The 19337-nt window shown below is 43.3% G+C and overlaps 1 non-coding gene across 1 annotated transcript; it reads left to right on the forward strand.

Moving 5' to 3' along the window:
* The first annotated feature begins 3263 nt into the window (after positions 1-3263).
* Positions 3264-3401, forward strand: LOC119947748. Its single transcript, XR_005456547.1, has one exon. It is a non-coding gene; the product is annotated as a small nucleolar RNA SNORA7 (small nucleolar RNA).
* The last annotated feature ends 15936 nt before the right edge of the window (positions 3402-19337 follow it).

Here is a 19337-nt window from a genome sequence, read left to right on the forward strand (position 1 = left end):
GCCTAGTGGCAATAGGTATACTATCTTCCAAAGCCACTCAAACTCTGAGGGTACAAGCTGTACCATCTGTGGTCTCACAAGAGAAGGATGATTCTTTCACTCCCAAAGTTCTTTTACTCAATACTCAGGTACTGTGGCTTTAAAAAAAATGGTTTTTTTTTAAGCACTTACTATGTACCAGGCACTGTACTCAGCCTTGGGATAAATACAAGATAATCCCATAGGACACAGCCCATTTCCCACACAGGGCTCACCATCTAAATCCCCATTTTACAGACGAGGTTACTGAGGTACAGAGAAGTGAAGCGACTTGCTCAAGGTCACCCAGCAGACAAGTGGCAGAGCCAGCATTAGAATCCAGACCCTTCTTACTCCCAAGCCCGTGCTCTCTTCACTAGGCCACGCCGTTTCTCAATAAACAAAGTAAATCTTTTCCTGAACAGCAGAATGGAATCAAATGCCAGAAACAGAGTTCTGTCCCAGCTGCAATGGGAAAGTATTAAAGAGTTTTTCTGCTGCTACATTGATGAAATTAATTACCGAAAATTTTATCTGTGGCACTGGTTAGTATCTTATTGCCTTCTTGAAGGCATAACTCCAAGAAGCCTTCCCTAACTCCACCCTCCTCTCCTCTTCTCTCACTCCCTTTTGTGTCACCCTGACTTGCCCCTTCATTTATCCCCATTCCCAGCCCCATGGCACTTATGTATAGACCTGTTATTTATTTATTCATTTATGTATATCGATGTCTATCTCCCCCTCTAGACCGTGATCTCGTTGTGGGCAGGGACTGGGTCTGTGAATTGTTATATTGTGCTCTCCCAAGTGCTTAGTACAGTGTTTTGCATCCAATAAGCGTGCAACAAATGATTGAATGAGTGAATGAACCTTACAATGTGCCAAGTCCCATGCTAAATACTGGGAGTTTCAAAAATGGTCTAGAACTCTTTGAGGGTCATAGGTGGAGGGCTAGTTAGGGTACTGGGGGGTTGAGAAACACAGGAGGGGGCTTAAACTAATGAGCCCCCCAGCTCAAATTGCTCCCCCTCCCCAGAACGCTCTTGTCTCTTGGGCTGACTACTGTCACACATCCTCTGTGCACTTTCCAGCTTCTCTCAGACCAGTCTGATGGCACAAACCAAGAGAGGAATTGTCAGGGGATCCATTGTGGGATCTAGACACTGCGCCTTCTAATTGTGGTATTTCTTACATGCTTACTATGTGCCAAGCACTGTACTTAGCACTGGGGCGTATACGAGTTCATCAGGTCGCACATGGAGCTCACAGCTGAAGTAGGAGGGAGAAGAGGTATTGAATCTCCATTTCGCAGATGAGAGAACTGAGGCACGGAGAAGTGACTTGCTCAAGGTCACACAGCAGGCAAGTGGCAGAGCTGGGATTAGAACTCAGGTCTTCTGACTCCCAGATCCATGCTCTTTCCACTAGTTCATAGTGCTTCCCAACGATAGGATTGCTCTACTTCTGGTGATGTGATTATATTTTGCTAGTGAAGTGAAGTCACTCCTCAAACATTTGTAATACAGGATGCGAGGTCTGTCAACACGCTGAAGTAACTACTATGACTTTTGGGCTTTGTGTAATCAAGAAATCTATTTATACTGAATTCTTTTCCTTTCTTATGTCAGATTTTCAAAATACAGTAGCCTTCAATTTCAATGGGTTCAGTAGGCTTGCAAACAATAAGGGGATAATTATATTTCCTTTCATAAAATCAGCATTTTATTCCTTTTTCAAGGTATGAAGACCTTGTGATCCTTTATGAGGGGCATTAACACTTTCCTAATCAGAATCACTTTAGGACTTTGAGGGAAGCCATGACAAAGTCTTTCACGATGATTAAAACAGAACAAGTGTCTTGCTAACATAATGGGACTTCCTTGAATTTATGTAAGGAATTAACTAAGAATTTCAAGGCTCTCTATAAGTCGGCTTCCTCTTTTTATTACCAGCTCTTCTCCCTCTCTCCGTCTATTCTTCCCTCAATTATCTGATAGACTGTGAGCCCGCTGTTGGATAGGGACCGTCTCTATATGTTGCCAACTTGTACTTCCCAAGCACTTGGTACAGTGCTTTGCACACAGTAAGCACTCAATAAATACGATTGAATGAATGAATGAATTGTGAAATTTCTTAAATACTTACTATAGAACAAGCACTGCACTAAGCACCTGGGTGGGTACAAGATAATGAGGTTGGACACGGTCACTGTCCCACATGGAGCTCACAGTCTAAATGGGAAAGGAGTAGGATTTCATCCCTCTTTATGGATGAGGAAACTGAGACCCAGAGAAGTTAAGTGACTTGCCTAAAGTCACACAGCAGACAAGAGACAGAGCCTGGATTAGAGCCCAGGTCCTCTGAATCCCAGGCCCATGCCCTTACCTCTAGCCCACCTTGTTTCTCAAGAAGGCAGATGAATTTAGAAATGGAATTGAAGAAGACACTTCCTCAGAGGAGCTCAGAGGTGGGCAGAGGTGCTCCAAAAGATTTTGCCTGCCACAAGGTAGTGAAGAAGGAAAAAAGAAGTCTGCAGTTTGTCGGGCAAATTCTTCAGTAGAGCTAAAACTCAATCACAGTCAACAGAACCATCTCCTACTTTTGAAGTCTTTGCAGATTAATTAGTAGTATTTATTGAGTGCTTTCTGTGTGCAGAGCACTGTACTAAGCACTGGAGAAAGTACAATACAGAAGAGTTAATAATCACAATCCCAGTCCACAAAGAGCATACAGTCTACATGAAAAACTCTTGAAGACTTTTGCCAAAAGTTATAATCTGATGGCACTGCACCAGAGAGGTGCCACCCTAGTGAGATGGTAAGCTCCTCTATGGGAGGGAAAATGTCTACCAATTCTAGTGTTTAGTACAGTGCTCTGCACATTGTGAGCATTCAATAAATCCCATTGATTTATTAACTGATTCCCCCCCAACACACACCCTATTTTGAGCCACGTATGTGATGAACCCATTCAGCAAACCCTACCTGCCATGTCATGAGCTCATCTTCTCCAGTGCTGATAGAGACACTGCTTCAATCAATCAGAGGCATCAATGCTATTGACTGAGCACTTACTGTGGGCAGAGTACCATCCTAAGCGCGTGGAAGAGGACAATATAACAGAGTTGGTAGACACATCCCGTGCCTTCAACAAGTTTACAGTCTAGAGGGCAAGCTTACAGTCTCCATGCTGTGGATTATTTGGTATTATTAGCTCACACAGATATTTGACTTCGTACAGCAAATATCCTTTCAGGATGGCACCTGGAGAGTTTCCAGTACTCTACCAGTCTCAGCTATGGAAGACAGAGTCAAGCAGAAGCATATCCATTCCATTCCTAGCTTGGACAGTGGCTAGTGAGTGGAAGGCAATCTGCTACAAGTCAAAATTCACCCTTGCTGGGCAGCAGAGGCATGGGAGAGAATCGAGGAGAGAAAATCAAGGTTACTTTACGGAAGAAGGTGATGGTAAACTACTTCTGGACTTTTAGCAAGAAAACTCTCTTGCTACCAAAACGATCGCAGATGGAAAGCGAGCTGTTCTGGAGAGATGTGTCTGTGTTGTTGCTATGGGTCGGAGGTGACATAAGACGAAACAAGACAGCAAACATGTGCAGTGTAGAGTTTCATTAAAGAGCACTGTGACCAAGTCCTCACTCCTGGGCATCAGAGGGTGTAGATTCTAATACTTGTCTGTTGTGTGACCTTGGACAGATCACTTAATTTTTTGTACCTCCGTTTTCTCATCTGTAAATTGGCGATTAATTCTCTGTTCTCTCTTACCCTTAAGAATGGGAGTCCCTTGTGGGACTGGGACTGTACCCAATCTGATCAATCAATCAAGCAATCATATGTACTGAGTACTTACTGAGTGCAGAGCACTGTACTAACCACCTGGTAGAGTACAATATAACATAGTAGAAATGTTCGCTGCCCACAGGGAACTTAAATCCCAGTACTCAGTACAAGGCTTGGCATATGGTAGTTATCTATTAATTTGTATCATGATTATCATGATTATCATTATGATTATTACTACATCAGTTTCTGTGAGTCAGCTCTGATTTGCTATATGCTAGGCCTCTACAGGTCTGGGCTGGTGTTGATGCTTATGTTTGCATATAAAACCACAAACATCAATATCCAATCACTATACCCAGTCACCTATTGCAACTCTTAGCAAAGGCACTTTGTCACACACACAGACGACAGTTGGATCAAAAACACATGGCATTTAATAAAGAGCCACTTTTGTGCAATTTTAATCGATAATTACACACTTTAGTGCATTCGTAGTCTAACCTTTGATTTTCCAATGAACCCATCCTGGTTTCTATCGCAATACCTTCATTCACTGTAGTGGCGAGCTTTCAGAATAAAAAGATAAATCTGCTTGTGTTCGAGAAGTGCAGGAGAGAAATGATGGTTATTTCCTCTGGTAATTCTGATGCCAATAAAATACGAAGCAATGCATCTGAGTCTCTTTCGACCATTCTATTTGGTTATTTTACCCTTCCATTAATCAATGCATGAGAATGACTGACTCATTTATTAATTCATTCAATCGTATTTATTGAGCACTTACTGTGTGCAGAGCCCCGGACTGATCCCAGTCCAGCAGAATGTTTAATAGACAATGGGCTCAATTGCAGAGAACCATGGGCTAGATTGAGAACATTATAGGTTTCCTGCTTGGTATAGCAATCAATCGGTGGTATTTATCAAGCGCTTACTGTGTGCAGAGCAGTGTTCTAATGGCTTGGGAGAGTACAACTCCATTGTACTGTCTTCTACTAAGTGCTCAGTATGATTAAACGTGAATGATTGATTGATTGATCGGTAGACACGTTCTCTGCCCACAACGAGCCTACAGTCCAGACAGCTCTAGGGAAGCAGCATGGCCTAGGAGATAAATCCCAGGCCTTGAAGGCACAAGGATTTGGGTTCTAATCCTGGACCTGCCACTTATCTGATGAGTGACCTTGGGTAAGTCACTTCAATTCTCTGGGCCTCAGTTACCTCATATGAAAAATGGGGATTTAGACTGTAAACCCCATGTGGGACAGGGACTGGGTCCAACCCAATCACCTTGATTCCATTCCAGCACTTAGTACAGTGCCTGGTATGTAGTAAGCACTTAACAGATACCACAATTATTATTAGTAGTAGTAATATGTAGTGAACTACCTTTGTTTTGTCAACTACCGCTCAGATTTATGGTTCAATTCAATACCATAATTGCTATTATTATAATAGTAAATAATGATGGCGCATATTAAGCACTCACTGTGAGGCAAGCACTGGGGTAGATGCAAGGTCAAATCAGATCAAACGGAATCCATGTCCCATGTGTGGCTCAGAGTATACAGATGAGGAAACTGAGACCCAGAGAAGTTAAATGATTTGCCTAGGGTTATGCAGCATGACAGTGGCAGATGAGACTTGGCCATGTTGCCTTCAATAATAATAATAATTATAATAATTATGGTATTTGTTAAGCACTTAATACAGCCAGGCATGGTACTAAGCACTGGGGTGGATACAAGCAAATCAGGATGGACACAGTCCCTGTCCCATGTGGGGCTCACAATCTTGATTCCCATTTTACAGATGAGGTTACTGAGGCTCAGAGAAGTGAGGTCACTTGCCCAAGGTCACACAGCAGACAAATGGCAGAGCCTGGACTAGAACCCATGACCTTCAGACTCCAAGGCCTGTGCTCTATATCTACTATGCCATGCTGCTTCTCAGTACTGGTTCAGTACTGGTTGAATGATGGTTTAATTCTAGGACATTTACATAGTTTTCTAAAATGATTGGGACAGCCTCCCAAAATCTGGAATGACCCCTGTTCAGAGGAAATCATGAGATTAGAATAAAAGTAGCACTAGACGCAAAGAAGCACTTCCATGATTCCTAAACACTGGGATGATGGTACGATAGGCTTACTTGACTGCCTGTCTGAAATTTTTAGCAAAATGTATTTTACCTAATCAGGTCACGTGCATCAATTACTAGGATAGTACTACCTAATCAACATTTTTTTAACGGTATTGTTAAGCTGTATGTGCCATGCACTGCTCTAAATACTGGGGTAGATACAAGCCAATCAGGTTGGACACAGTACTTGTCCTGCATGAGGCTCACAGTCTTGACACCCATATTGCATGAGGTACCTGAGTCACAGAGAAGTTTAGTGACTCGTCCAAGGTCATACAGCAGACAAGTGGCGATGTCAGGATTGGAACCTGGCTATATGCTCGATCCGCTAGGACACGATTGACTAAACACACTCCACGGTTCTCCAGAATAATGAAATTCTTTCAGTAGCAATATTCTGGTTGAACCTGATCAGAATCGATTAATGACTTGCACGAAGCTCATAACTGCCCTCTCTTGTACTAATTAAGTTGATGATGTTTTGTAAACTTTTTTATTATGGACAAAGAATCCATCTTTTGAATAGCTGACAGGTGATTCTGGACGGTTGTAGATGAAAAAGTCACGGGGTCCTACACAAATCTGTATTTCTGGATATGCGCCATACTTTTGGAAATATCCTGTCTGGCCCGGTGTTGTATGATAAGTGCTCTATGATGAGGTCTGTCTTAAAACAGGTGGAATTGGCTGTATACCTGTGCGCCTCAGGTTATCTTATGCTGTCGAGCCGTCTCCGAGACACAGTGACTCCATGGACGCATCTCTCCCAGTATGCCCCAGTATGCAATCGTTCTGATAGTGAATCCATAGAGTTTTCTCGGTCAAAATACAGAAGTGTTTACCACCGCCTTCTTCCGCTCGCTAGCCACTGCCCAAGCTAGGAATGGAATGGGAAGGCCTCTGCTTGACTCTCCCTCCCATAGCTGAGACTGGTAGAGGACTGGAAACTCTCCAGGTGCCATCTTGAGAGGGAGCGACTTAGTAAGCACCGTAAAAAGCACTTTTCAATGCAATAATAATGATAATGACGGTCCACTCGAAATCTGAAATCCTTGCATATGCAGACATCCAGTTTGTGCCGTAAAAAGACCTTGGAATACTTTCTAAATTTTGGCTGGACTGGGAGGTTATATCCTGACTTTTTCAAGACATACACATGGCTTATTTGCATATCCAGTCCTGAATAAACGAACTAGATTCAATTACATGATACAGCACTCTGGATCAAAGCAACCAGATAATATGCCTCTTTTGTTGTCTGATTAACTCCTTCTTCTAAGGGCAGAATTGCCCAAATTAAACTTGAAAAGATCATAAATTTGCTTTCCCAGTCTTAGCAAGGATGGTGGGCTAGAGACACTAATCTGAAATGGAGGGGAGTTAATTAAGAATATCTCCCCCCTCCTTCCACTCCCCTTCATCCTAATTCCAGTCTGAACCCCATGGGGTCCCTGTACTCCAGATTCACTTTTTAATTTATGTCAAGATTAGGGGGTTTTTTTCCTCCTTCATCTCCAGGAAGGGAACTAAAAATGCACATTCCAGTAAATTAGACCTGCCACTGCAAAGCGATTTCCAAACCATCTGGTATCTTTTCAAACAGTCTGATTACAAAGACTTTTGTCCCCTGCTAGACAAGCAGCAACATTATGGAGTACTTAAAGGCATTTCAGGTATCGATAACTTGCTATTACCATCCTGACTAACTTAGTGTTCGAAAAACCCCAGGTAATATGCGAAAAGGATCTTGTGATAATCGGACTGATCTTGATTCCCTAACTGGGATTGAAAGCACTGGAAACTGTGGTGTAGCAGAAAGAACACAAGACTGGAAGTCTGGAGACCTGGGTTCTAGTGCTGGCTCTTCCTCGGCCATGCGGTGTGACCTCGGGCAAGTCACTTAACCTCTCTGAACCTCAGTTTCCACGTCTGTAAAGTTGTCAAATTAGACTGATCGTGAGCTTTGTATAGGTAAGCCCGGTGTGGGCAGGGACTTTCTCTCTCTATAGCTGAATTGTACTTTCCAAGTGCTTAGTACAGTGCTCTGCACACAGTAAGTGCTCAATAAATATGACTGAATGAATGAATGAGAGGGACTGTGTCATATCTGATAACCTTGTATCTACTCCATCATTTACTACCTAGTAAGTGCAGAATAAATTGCATAATTATTAAAGTCTTCTCTAGAATTTGATTTGAGAAAAGCAGTGTGGCCTAGTGGAAAGAGTTTGGGACTGGAGTCAGAAGACCTGGTTCTAATCCCGGCTCTGCCACTTGCCTGCAGGGTGACCTTGGGCAAGTCAATTAACTTCTCTGTGCCTCACTTCGCTCATTTGCAAAAGGGGATTCATTGCCTGTTTCCCCTCTGACAAGCGCTTAGTATAGTGTACTACACAGAGTAAGCGCTCAGTAAATACCACTGATGGATTGATTAGACTCCTCTGAGGCTTGGCCTCTGAAATGCTCACATATGCCTCAAAGGCCACAGTTCCCCACCCCTGGCCCCACCCCAAACCACCCAATATAAAGCAGCCTGGATGAGGGATATGTGAGTTATTCCTTTTTATAATTGGAAACAGGAGGGAAATGTGACCTTATTCAAAAGACAACTTCTTAGCATTTCTTTGATCCTCCCTCTCCCTCCACTCTCCTCTCCCTGCCCGGTTCGGGCCTAAGTCTTGGATTCAATTGAGGCCTTCCACTGAATTTTTCCATCCCTCCCTCTGACTACCCCTCTTTTGGCAGTAACAGAGGACAAAAGGAGGCTGCAGGATGTCTAAAGGAATCTCCACAGGCGAAGAAGACAGGAGAGGAATCAAAACCTCCGTACGAGATGTTTGAGCCTTAACATAGCCCAACCCACCTCAAGAAATTACAAGCTCTGGATGACCTGCTTTGGTCATATTTCACCAGTTAAAATCATTTAATTTCCATGGGACAGTAGGGGGAGATCATAATAATTAGCAATTACAGTATTTGTTAAGCACTATTCTAAGCGCTGGAGTTGATACAAGGTAATAATAATAATAATAATAATGGTATTTGTTAAGCACTTACTATGTGCAAAGCACTGTTCTAAGTGCTGGGGAGGTTACAAGGTGATCAGGTTGTCCCACGGGGGGCTCACAGTTTTAATCCCCATTTTGCAGATGAGGTAATTGAGGCCCAGAGAAGTGAAGTGATTTGCCCAGAGTCACATAGCTGACAGTTGGCGGAGCCGGGACTTGAACCCATGACCTCTGACTCCGAAGTCTGTGCTTTTCCCACTGAACCTCGCTGGTAATCAGGTTGGACACAGTCCCTGTCCTATGTAGAGTTCACAGTCTTAATCCTCATCCTTAATCCTTTCAATTCCCATTTTTCACATGAGGTAACTGAGGCCCAGAGAAGTAAAAAGACGTGCCCGAGGTCACACAGCAGACAAGTAATGGAGGCAGGTTTAGAACCCATGACCTTTTGACTCACAGGCCCAGGATCTATCCACTACATCAGCCACGTTCCCTACCCTTAAGGGAGAGACCCAGAGGTGAGAGCAAGGATGGACACTTGGAAGGCCTGAGTTCTAATCCCAACTCCACCACCACTAGTTATCTGCTTTGTGACCTTGGACAAGTCTTTTCAAAACTTCTTTGGGATTCAGTTACCTCATCTGTAAAATGACAATTGAATACTCATCCTTCCTTTTGCTTAGACTATAAACCCTACGTGGAAAAGGGACTGATTGTCCTGTACGAACCTTCCCCGGCATTTAGCACAGCACTTGGCAGATAATAAGCTCTTAACCAGCCCCACACTTGATTCTAATCTAACGAGGAAGGCAGACAACTAAAATGATTTATGAACAGTGGAAAGAGCAGGAAGAATTAGAGACACATCTGACATGAGACAAATATATCAGGATGAAATAGAGGCATAAATAGTTGAAAATGCAAATAAAAATATAGCCAGGTACCTAAGCATTGTGGATAGGGATAATAATGATGGCATTTATTAAGCACTTACTATGTGCAAAGCACTGTTCTAAGCACTGGAGAGGTTACAAGGTGATCAGGTTGTCCCACGGGGGGCTCACAGTCTTAATCCCCATTTTACAGATGAAGTAACTGAGGCACAGAGAAGTTAAGTGACTGGCCCAAAGTCACACAGCTGACAATTGGCAGAGCTGGGATTTGAACCCATGACCTCTGACTCCAAAGCCCGTGCTCTTTCTACTGAGCCACGTTGCTTCTCATACAAGCCAAGCACTGTGCTAAGCACTAGGGTTTGATACAGAATAACCAGATCCCACATGGGGCTCACAGAGTAAGCAGGTGGGAGAACAGGTATTGAGCCCCCAATTTGGAGTCGAGGGAACTCAGGCACAGAGAAGTTAAGTGACTTTCCCAAGATCATACAGCAAGTAAGTGGCACAGCCGGGATTAGAACCCAGAACCTCTGATTCCCAGGCCTGTGCTCTTTTCACTAGGCCACTCTGTCACCACTTGCTTGCTGTGTGACCTTGAACAAGTCACGTACCTTCTCTATGCCTTCATTTCTTCACTGGTAAAATGGAGATTAAACCCCGATCTCCCTCCCCCTTTTTATGCTGTAAACTCCAGGTGGAAAAATGACTGTGCCCTACTTGATCACTTCGTGTTGGCTAGAGCAATCAGTACAAAATAAATGCTTAACAAATAATACGATATCATGGTACCCCGGAAGGGAGGATTATAAATCGATTCGGAAGGCTTCTTGGAGGAGGTGAGGTTTTTTTTTATAAGGTCTTTGACAATGGGAAAAGCAGGTCTGGGCAGGAAGGAAGCTCCAGCCTGGGAGAACAGCATGAGTCAGGGGATCTTCCATAGTACAGTGCTCTGCACACAGTAAGCGCTCAATAAATACGATTGGATGAATAGTCTTATCTCCTAACTAAGGGTGGTGCACAGAGTAATGTGATGTTGGTAAGGATCATGACATTGACACAGGAGGGAAAATGGATGCCAAATCAATCCTCCATTCTGAGTCCATCTGAGATGAACTAGAAGGAGATGACCAAGGGAGAAGTGAGGTGGAATAAAAGCCCAAGGCTTCTTGTAGTTACTGTGCGTGCATTGTAAGCTCATTCTGGGCAGGGAATGTGTCGATTTACTGTCATATTGTACTCTCCCAAGTGCTTAGTATAATGCTTTGCACACCATAAGCATTCACTAAATATGGCTGCATGAATGTCTGAGCAGTAATTTTATCACGCTGAATCGACACACTTCGAGCTCTCTGAACCAGACTGAGCCCCCATTTTCCTCTCCTCCTCCCCATCCCCCCACCTGCCCTACCTTCTTCCCCTCACCACAGCACTTGTATATATTTGTACAGATTTATTATTCTATTTATTTTACTTGTACATATTTACTATTCTATTTATTTTGTTAATGATGTGCATATAGCTATAATTCTATTTATTCTGATGGTTTTGACACCAGTCTACATGTTTTGTTTTGTTGTCTGGCTCCCCCTTCTAGACTGTGAGCCCATTGCTGGGTGGGGACCATCTCTATATGTTGTCGAGTTGTACTTCCCAAGCGCTTAGTACAGTGCTCTGCACACAGTAAGCTCTTAATAAATACGATTGAATTGAATGAATGAACCCTAACTTTTATCTTCCAGCCTTATTTCCTGGGCCAACACAACAAGAGCCAGCCTACAAAATGTGACCAGTCTGTTTAGTCACACACAAACTTATATGGAAATTTAACACTTTACACCACACATAAGCACACACACATACACATCAGTCAATGGTATTTGTTGAGCATTTACTGTGTGCAGAGCACTGTACTTTGTGTTTGAAAAGTACAATATAACAGATCTGGTAGACGTTTCCTACTTATTTTGAGCTTTCAGTCTAGAGGGGTGACAGACATTAATATGTAATATAAAAACTATGTATTCATAGAGTTTGTATACACCTAGGTTAATGTTTTCTGTGTATCTCTTTACCTATATAGACAGATAGATATAGATACAAGTATCTTTCTCTCTCCCCACTCTCTCTATACATGTATACACCTCTAACTCCCAGCTAAACCTACATTCTGCTCCAATCCTTTCCATAATCCAAATTGGACTTTGCTGATAACTGAATTTCTATTTTTAACCCTGCCAATGGCCAGCACTGATTGTCAATCGTATTTACTCAGCATTTACTGTATGCAGAACACTGTACTAAGCGCTTGAGAGAATACAATACAACCGATACGTTCCTTGCACATAATGAGCTTACAGTCTAGTGATTGCTGACTGACTTTGCATTTCTCTGACTTTGGAGAGTTTTTCTCTCCTCCTGTTGCGTAGTCTAAATTTATGTGTCAATTTCCACTTGGGCATTCTTTTCCAGAGCTTATCACAGTGTTCTGCGCAAAGTGTATGCAGTTAAGTAATACTTTTACCACTATTATCAATGGTTTCCTGTTTGCTGCATTCTGTGCCATCAGGCTAAAACAACAGTTCATGAAACATGGTCAGGATTTCTCTTAAATGTATTTCATTCACCCAAATTTCCCAGTCTTTTTAAAATGGCACTTGTTAAACACTTCTTATGTGCCAGGGACTGTACTAAATGCTGGACTAGATACACGATAATCAGGATGGACAAAGTCCCTGTCCCACATGAGCTCACGGTCTAAGAAGGAGGGAGTAGGATTTAATGCACATTTTACAGATGGAGTAACTGAGTCACAGAGGAGTTAAGTGACTTGGCCAAGGTCACACTGCAGACACGTGTCAGAGCTGGAATTACAACCCAGACCTTCTGACTCCCAGATCCAGGCAATTTCCACTTAGATGACACTGCTTCACTGTGGTGGTTTGCAAACCCAGTTTCCCCACAGGCAATTTGAATGGTTTCTGATTTAGGCATTCATTTTCTTCCATCATTTATTTTCTCCAAGTCACTTCCTGGCTCCATCCTGCCCTGTGTCATCCCAGGAAGAAATAACACAGCCAATCAAGGGATCGGAAAAATATCATTCACCCGGAACTTTGCACTTCTTCCACTGACAGATGATTTCTGTCTCACTTCCTACTAAAGACACATCTCCAGGAACTTTTCCTTGACTAATCTCCCATATTTTCCCCATATTCCATGACCTAGGCCCTTGAGTCTGTATTCATTAAGCACTTTGATAGTCACCCACTCCTTACCACTACAGAACTTATATTCCTTTATAGTCCATCTGTGTTCTACCAATCACTCATTTTAGTGTCTGTCTCCCCTGATAGACTGAATGTTCCTTGAGGGTAGGGAATGTGTCTTCTTACTCTACTGCACTCTCCCAGTGATGACAGCTCCTTGTAGGCAGGGAATGTGCCTGTTTATTGTTTTATTGTACTCTCCCAAAGGCTAGTACTGTGTTCTGCACACCGTAAATTCTCAATAAATACAACTGAATGAATGAATGGTGATGATGATTATGGTATTTGTTAAGAGCTTCCTGTACATGGGGCTCACAGTCTAAGGAGAAGGGAGAACAGATATTTAACCCTCATATTACAGTTGTGGAAACTGAGGTTCAGAGAAGTTGAGTGACTTGCCCAAGGTCACACAGAAGCCAGGTGGCAGAGCTGTAATAATAATAATTATGGTATTTGTTAAGCACTTACTATGTGCCAGGCACTGTACTAAGCACTAGGGTGGGTACAAGCAAATCAGGTTGGGCACAGTCCATGTGGGGCTCACAGTCTCAATCCCCATTTTACAGATGAGATAACTGCAGCACAGAGAAGTTAAGTGACTTACCCAAAGCCATATAGCAGACAAGTGGTGGAGTCAGGATTAGAACCCAGATCCTCTGATCCCCAGGCCCAAGCTCTTTCCACTAGACCATGCTGCTTCTCAATTCATATGCTGCTCTGCACACAGTAAGTGCTCAATAAACACCATTGACTGATTAATTGATTGCTTCTCTGTTCTTTCCAGCAAAGAGAATCCTCAAAACAATGCCAGGCAGAGAGAGCTCCGTGTTACAAAAAAAAAAAAAAAAACAGAGACTCTTAATACTAATGTTTCAAGGCTTTCATGGCCAAGGCCAAATTGCCAAATTGGTATCCATTTCATCTCGTATCCAAATGACTTATCAGTCAGCTATTCCAGAGATACTCGCACTTCCCTTTTCTGGGCAGTGAGAAGGGTGATCAGACAGGAGTTAATTTTCAGAGTTTATTTTGGTTTATTTTAATGTTCACACCGGTGGGTTCCCATTGAAGTCAGAGTGCCAAAAGTAAGAATGAAACTAAGTCCTGATTTCCTCCTCTCCCACTTCCTCTGTGTCACCCTTACAGTAGGATTTTCACGCTTCATTCACTTCTTCCTCAGCCCTGCAGCATTTATGTACATATCCATAATTTAATTTATTTATCCATATGAATGTCTGTCTCCCCATCTTGACTGTCTGCTCATTCTGGGAAGGGAATGTATTCACCAACTCCAGTATATTGTACTCTCCCAAGAGCTTAGTACAGTGTTCTGCACACAGCAAGCACTCAATCAATATCACCGATTGATTGACTGGTCATCAGAAGGCTGAGAGCCAGCTTCTCCCAGACCTACATTAGTCAATCAGTCAAGCAATTGTATTTATTGAGCGCTCACTGTATACTGAGCATTAGGAGGCTTGGGAGAGTGTGACAGAGTTAACAGGCACAATTCCTGCCCTCATGGAGCCCGTAGCACAAGAGACAGAAACTGAAATCTATCAAAGGTAGTAGGAAGAAGCAACCAAATTTAAAGATTTGTACATAAGAGCTTGGATGGGGAGACCCCAGGCATCTTGGTGTGAGTTTGGAATTCTAAATCCAATATCCCCCAAAGACCTACTCCTTCAGAAACAGAAAAAGCCACCAAGGATTCCAGCATAAACTTCCTGGAGAATGATAGAGCAGAACAGTCGAATCCTTCTTACTGAGATAAAAAAAGAAAAAGGAAAACCCCTGGGTTCTTGCTAAGAAAGCTTTCCAACCTCTCAGCCAGGAGAGGCAGGGGACGAGAGCGTAAAATGCAACGAGGCCTCTCTAGTGGGATTGATTGTCCAATGCGCACACAAAAATAGCCTCCCATTGTTTTGCTGCTGCTGGTTTCATGATGCTTGAGGTTTATTTCCTTGTGGCTAAACTTCACAATTGCCCAGTTTCCTTTCTTGATTTCCTGCTAAGGGTGGAGATGGACCCTAGGAACTGAGGGCAGCCTTCCGGAGCTGCTTTTTCCAAGCCCTGGAGTGGAATGTGTCTTTCATTCCCTTCAGGACTCTAGATCTCTTGACCTGCTTTCACTATGAGGGCGGAGTCAGCCATAAGTTAGCAGAGTGATCAAGAGCCCGAGGGATTTCCTGTTCCAAAGAGGCAGAGAGATCTGAATCTCAGAAGGAATGTCAGTTTAAACCTCAAACTCGTAGTAAAAATTCTCACCCGGCTTCTAGCAGGTTCTCCCTGCCTGGGATGGACAGGACAGATTCTCGTGGTGGGCGGGGAATTTGTTGGTTTATTATTGTATTGTATTCTCCCAAGTGTTGAGTACAGTGCTCTGCACACAGATGCTCAATAAATATGACAATGAATGAATGAATCTCCATCGTGTTCATCATCGTGATTATTGTCCTTGTCAGAATCCAGTGTGGCCTGGATTTTGAAAATGAAATTTTGAATGTGTACAGTCAGTCAGACAGTTAACTGTATTTATTGAGTGCTTACCATGAGCAGAGCATTGTACTAAGCAGTTGGGACAGTACAATACACATTCCTGCCCACAATGAGCTTGCAGTCTAGAGAGGGAGACAGACATTACTATATATATATATATATATACGAAAGAAATATCATGAAATATAATGAAAGAGTACAGGGGAATGCCCCAATTTCCTCATTTGCAAAATGGGGGTTCAATGCCCACTCTCCTTCCTACTAAGAATGTGAGGTTTGGATACAATTCATTCATTCAATCATAATTATTGAGTGCTTACTGTGTGCAGAGCACAGTACTAAAAGCTTGGGTGAGTACCAAAGAGTTGATAGACATGTTTCCTGCTCTAGGGAAGCAGCGTGGCTCAATGGAAAGAGCACGGGCTTTGGAGTCAGAGGTTGTGGGTTCAAACCCCGGCTCTGTCAGTTGTCAGCTGTGTGACTTTGGGCAAGTTACTTAACTTCTCTGGGCCTCAGTTACCTTATCTGTAAAATGGGGATTAAGACTGTGAGCCCCCTGTGGGACAACCTGATCACCTTGTAACCTCCCCAATGCTTAGACCAGTGCTTTGCACATAGTAAGCGCTTAACAAATGCCATTATTATTATTAATGGAAAATTTCTTCCATCCATCCAATCAATCAATCCGCTATCTACACATACCTGATTTCAGTTCCCTGTAAACCTATAGCCACCATCCATTCTGCTCACCAATGCAAGCTGTAGAATATGTGAGATGAAGAGCAGCCAGGCCTAGAGGACTGAGCCTGGGCCTGGACGCCAGACCTGAGTTCTAATCCTCGTTCTACCACTTGTCCACTGTGGCTCCTTGGGTGAGTCACTTAACTTCTCTATGCCCCTGTTATCTCATCTGTAAAATGGGGATTAAGACCGTGAGCTTCATGTGGGACATGGACTGTGTCCAACCTGATTAATTTGTATCTACCCCAGTGCTTAGTACCATGCCTGGTACATAGTAAGTGCTTACCAAATTCCATTTTTTTTTTTTACCAAAGGCGTGTCTTTCCTCAGAACAGAGGGGATTGCAGGGCTTGGCATTATTATTTTTATCATGATCATTATCATTATTTTTACGGTACTTGTTAAGTGCTTACTATGCTCCAGGTGCTGTTCTAAGCACTGGAGTAGATACAGGTTCATCAGGTTGGACACACCACTTTCATTGATTCAATTCAATCGTATTTATTGAGCGCTTACTGTGTGCACAGCACTGTACTAAGCGCTTGGGAAGTACAAGTTGACAACATATAGAGACGGTCACTACCCAACAACGGGCTCACAGTCTAGAAGGGGGAGACAGACAACAAAACATGTGGATAGGTGTCAAGACATCAGAATAAATAGAAATAAAGCTAGATGCACATCATTAACAAAATAAATAGAATAGTAAATATGTACAAGTAAAATAGAGTAATAAATCTGTACAAACATATATACAAGTGCTGTGGGGAGGGCAAGGAGGTAGGAAGGGGGGGATGGGGAGGAGGAGAGGAAAAAGGGGGCTCAGTGTGGGAAGGCCTGCTGTATAACCTTGGGCAAGTCACTTCACTTCTCTGTGCCTCAGTTCCCTCATCTGTAAAATGGGGATTCAGACTGTGAGCCCCATGTGGGACAGGGAAGGTGTCCAACCTGATTAGCTTATATCTATCCCGGCACTTAGAACAGTGCTTGACAAATAGTGCTTAAAAAATACCATCAGCATCATTACCAACTAGGAGGGAGGAAGTTTTGTGATTCCCTGCTCATTAAGCTGCCCACTGCTCCCTCAGCAGGGTTCACAAGGCTCAAAACAGTGCCCTTCCCAATCAATCAATCAATGAATTGTATTTATTGAGTGCTTACTGTGTGCAGAGCACATTACTAAGCAGTTGGGAAGTACAAGTTGGCAACATATAGAGACAGTCCCTACCCAACAGTGGGCTCACAGTCTAGAAGGGGGAGACAGAGAACAAAACCAAACATACTAACTCTTCTCTTCCTGCCTGGCTTCTAGTTTCCCACACCCAGACCCCCTTAGGCCCCCCAGCTATTCATGCCCGGCTCTTTCATTCATTCATTGAATCGTATTTATTGAACACTTACCGTATGCAGAGCACTGTACTAGGCGCTTGGAAAGTACAATTCGGCAACAGATAGACACAATCCCTACCCAACAATGGGCTCCTTCCTTCTGGCGCCCATAGACAGCTCCAACACTCTGCTACATCAAGTAGCAGAGGAGCAATGCAGTCCCAGAACATTGTCAGCTTTGGTTTTTTAATAGTGTGGGTTAAGTGCTTTCTAGGTGATGAGCACTGCCCTAAGCGCTGGAGTAGACACAAGTGAATCAGGCCGGATACAGTCCCCATCCCACATGGGGCTCCCAGTGAAGAAGGAGAGGCCTCAAGTGAGTTGCTGAATATCAGGAATCCAAACCAACTGGATATCTGGCTTAGTGGATAGAGCTAGGGCCTGGGAGTTAGAAGATCAAGTGTTCCAATTCTGGCTCTGCCACACATCTGCTGAGTGACCTTGGGGAAATCACTTCACTTCTCTGGGCCTCAGTTACCTCATCTGTCAAATGGAGATTGAGACTGTGAACTCCACGTGGGACAGGGACTGTACCCAACCTGACAAACTTTTATCTACTCCAGTGCTCAGTACAGTGCCTGGCACATACTAAGCGCTTAATGCTATCATTATTATTATTTTTAGTACTTGCCAATGGCTGATGCCAATGACCCTGGCAAACGCCACCGCTGCTGGGTTTCCATTGTGTCCAAGTCATACAATTTGTGTTGATCGGGGTTGTGTTTTAATCATTTCCTCCATGGCAACAATTGTCCCTTAATTTAGCATTAAAAATTCATTGTTTTTGGTAAATCCTTCCCGGAGCAAACTCATTAACTATCAACTGAGGGCACAATAAATTATCCACTAGCCACATGATTGTTCCCAATTTGCCCGGCTTTATCGAGGGAGATCAGAACAAGTAAAACATAAATTAATTAATGCCGACTACAAAGTAGGATATGAAATCAAAAGCTCGGCGCTGCAGCTGCTGTCCATTCATTCATTCAGTTGTACTTATTGAGTGCTTACTGTGTGCAGAGCACTGTACTAGGCGCTTGAGAGAGTACAATATAACAATTAACAGACACATTCCCTGCCCACCATGAGCTAACAGTTTGAGGGAAGACCTGGTGCAGTTACTGCCTCACCTGGAAGAGTGAACAGGAGAGAATTTCTTTATCAAGGCTTGATCGGTCACCTCCCTCCAACATCCCTTGGTCCCTGGAAGAGAATCATAATAATAATAAAGATGGTATTTGTTAAGCACTTCCTATGCGCCAGGAACTGTACTAAGAGCTGGGGTAGATACAAGATAATCGGGTTGGACGCAGTCCCTGTCCCACACAGGGCTCACAGTCTTAATCCCCATTTTACAGATGAGGGAACTGAGGCATAGAGAAGTGAAGTGGCTCCGCCCCCATTGGCGGGTCTCCCCATCTTTGACATCATTTCTGGCAAGATCCAGGGCATTTCTGATTCTCTGGCATGTGTCTCAATAATCCGTGGTGCTTCCGGCCGAGGGTGACACAGAGAGGCGGGTAGATACAGCATCGCTTTCACCCATCCCTACATAGAATTGGCTCAGTTCTTTCCAAAGGT

The sequence above is a fragment of the Tachyglossus aculeatus genome, chromosome X5, assembly GCF_015852505.1.
Source record: "Tachyglossus aculeatus isolate mTacAcu1 chromosome X5, mTacAcu1.pri, whole genome shotgun sequence".
Classification (NCBI taxonomy): domain Eukaryota; kingdom Metazoa; phylum Chordata; class Mammalia; order Monotremata; family Tachyglossidae; genus Tachyglossus; species Tachyglossus aculeatus.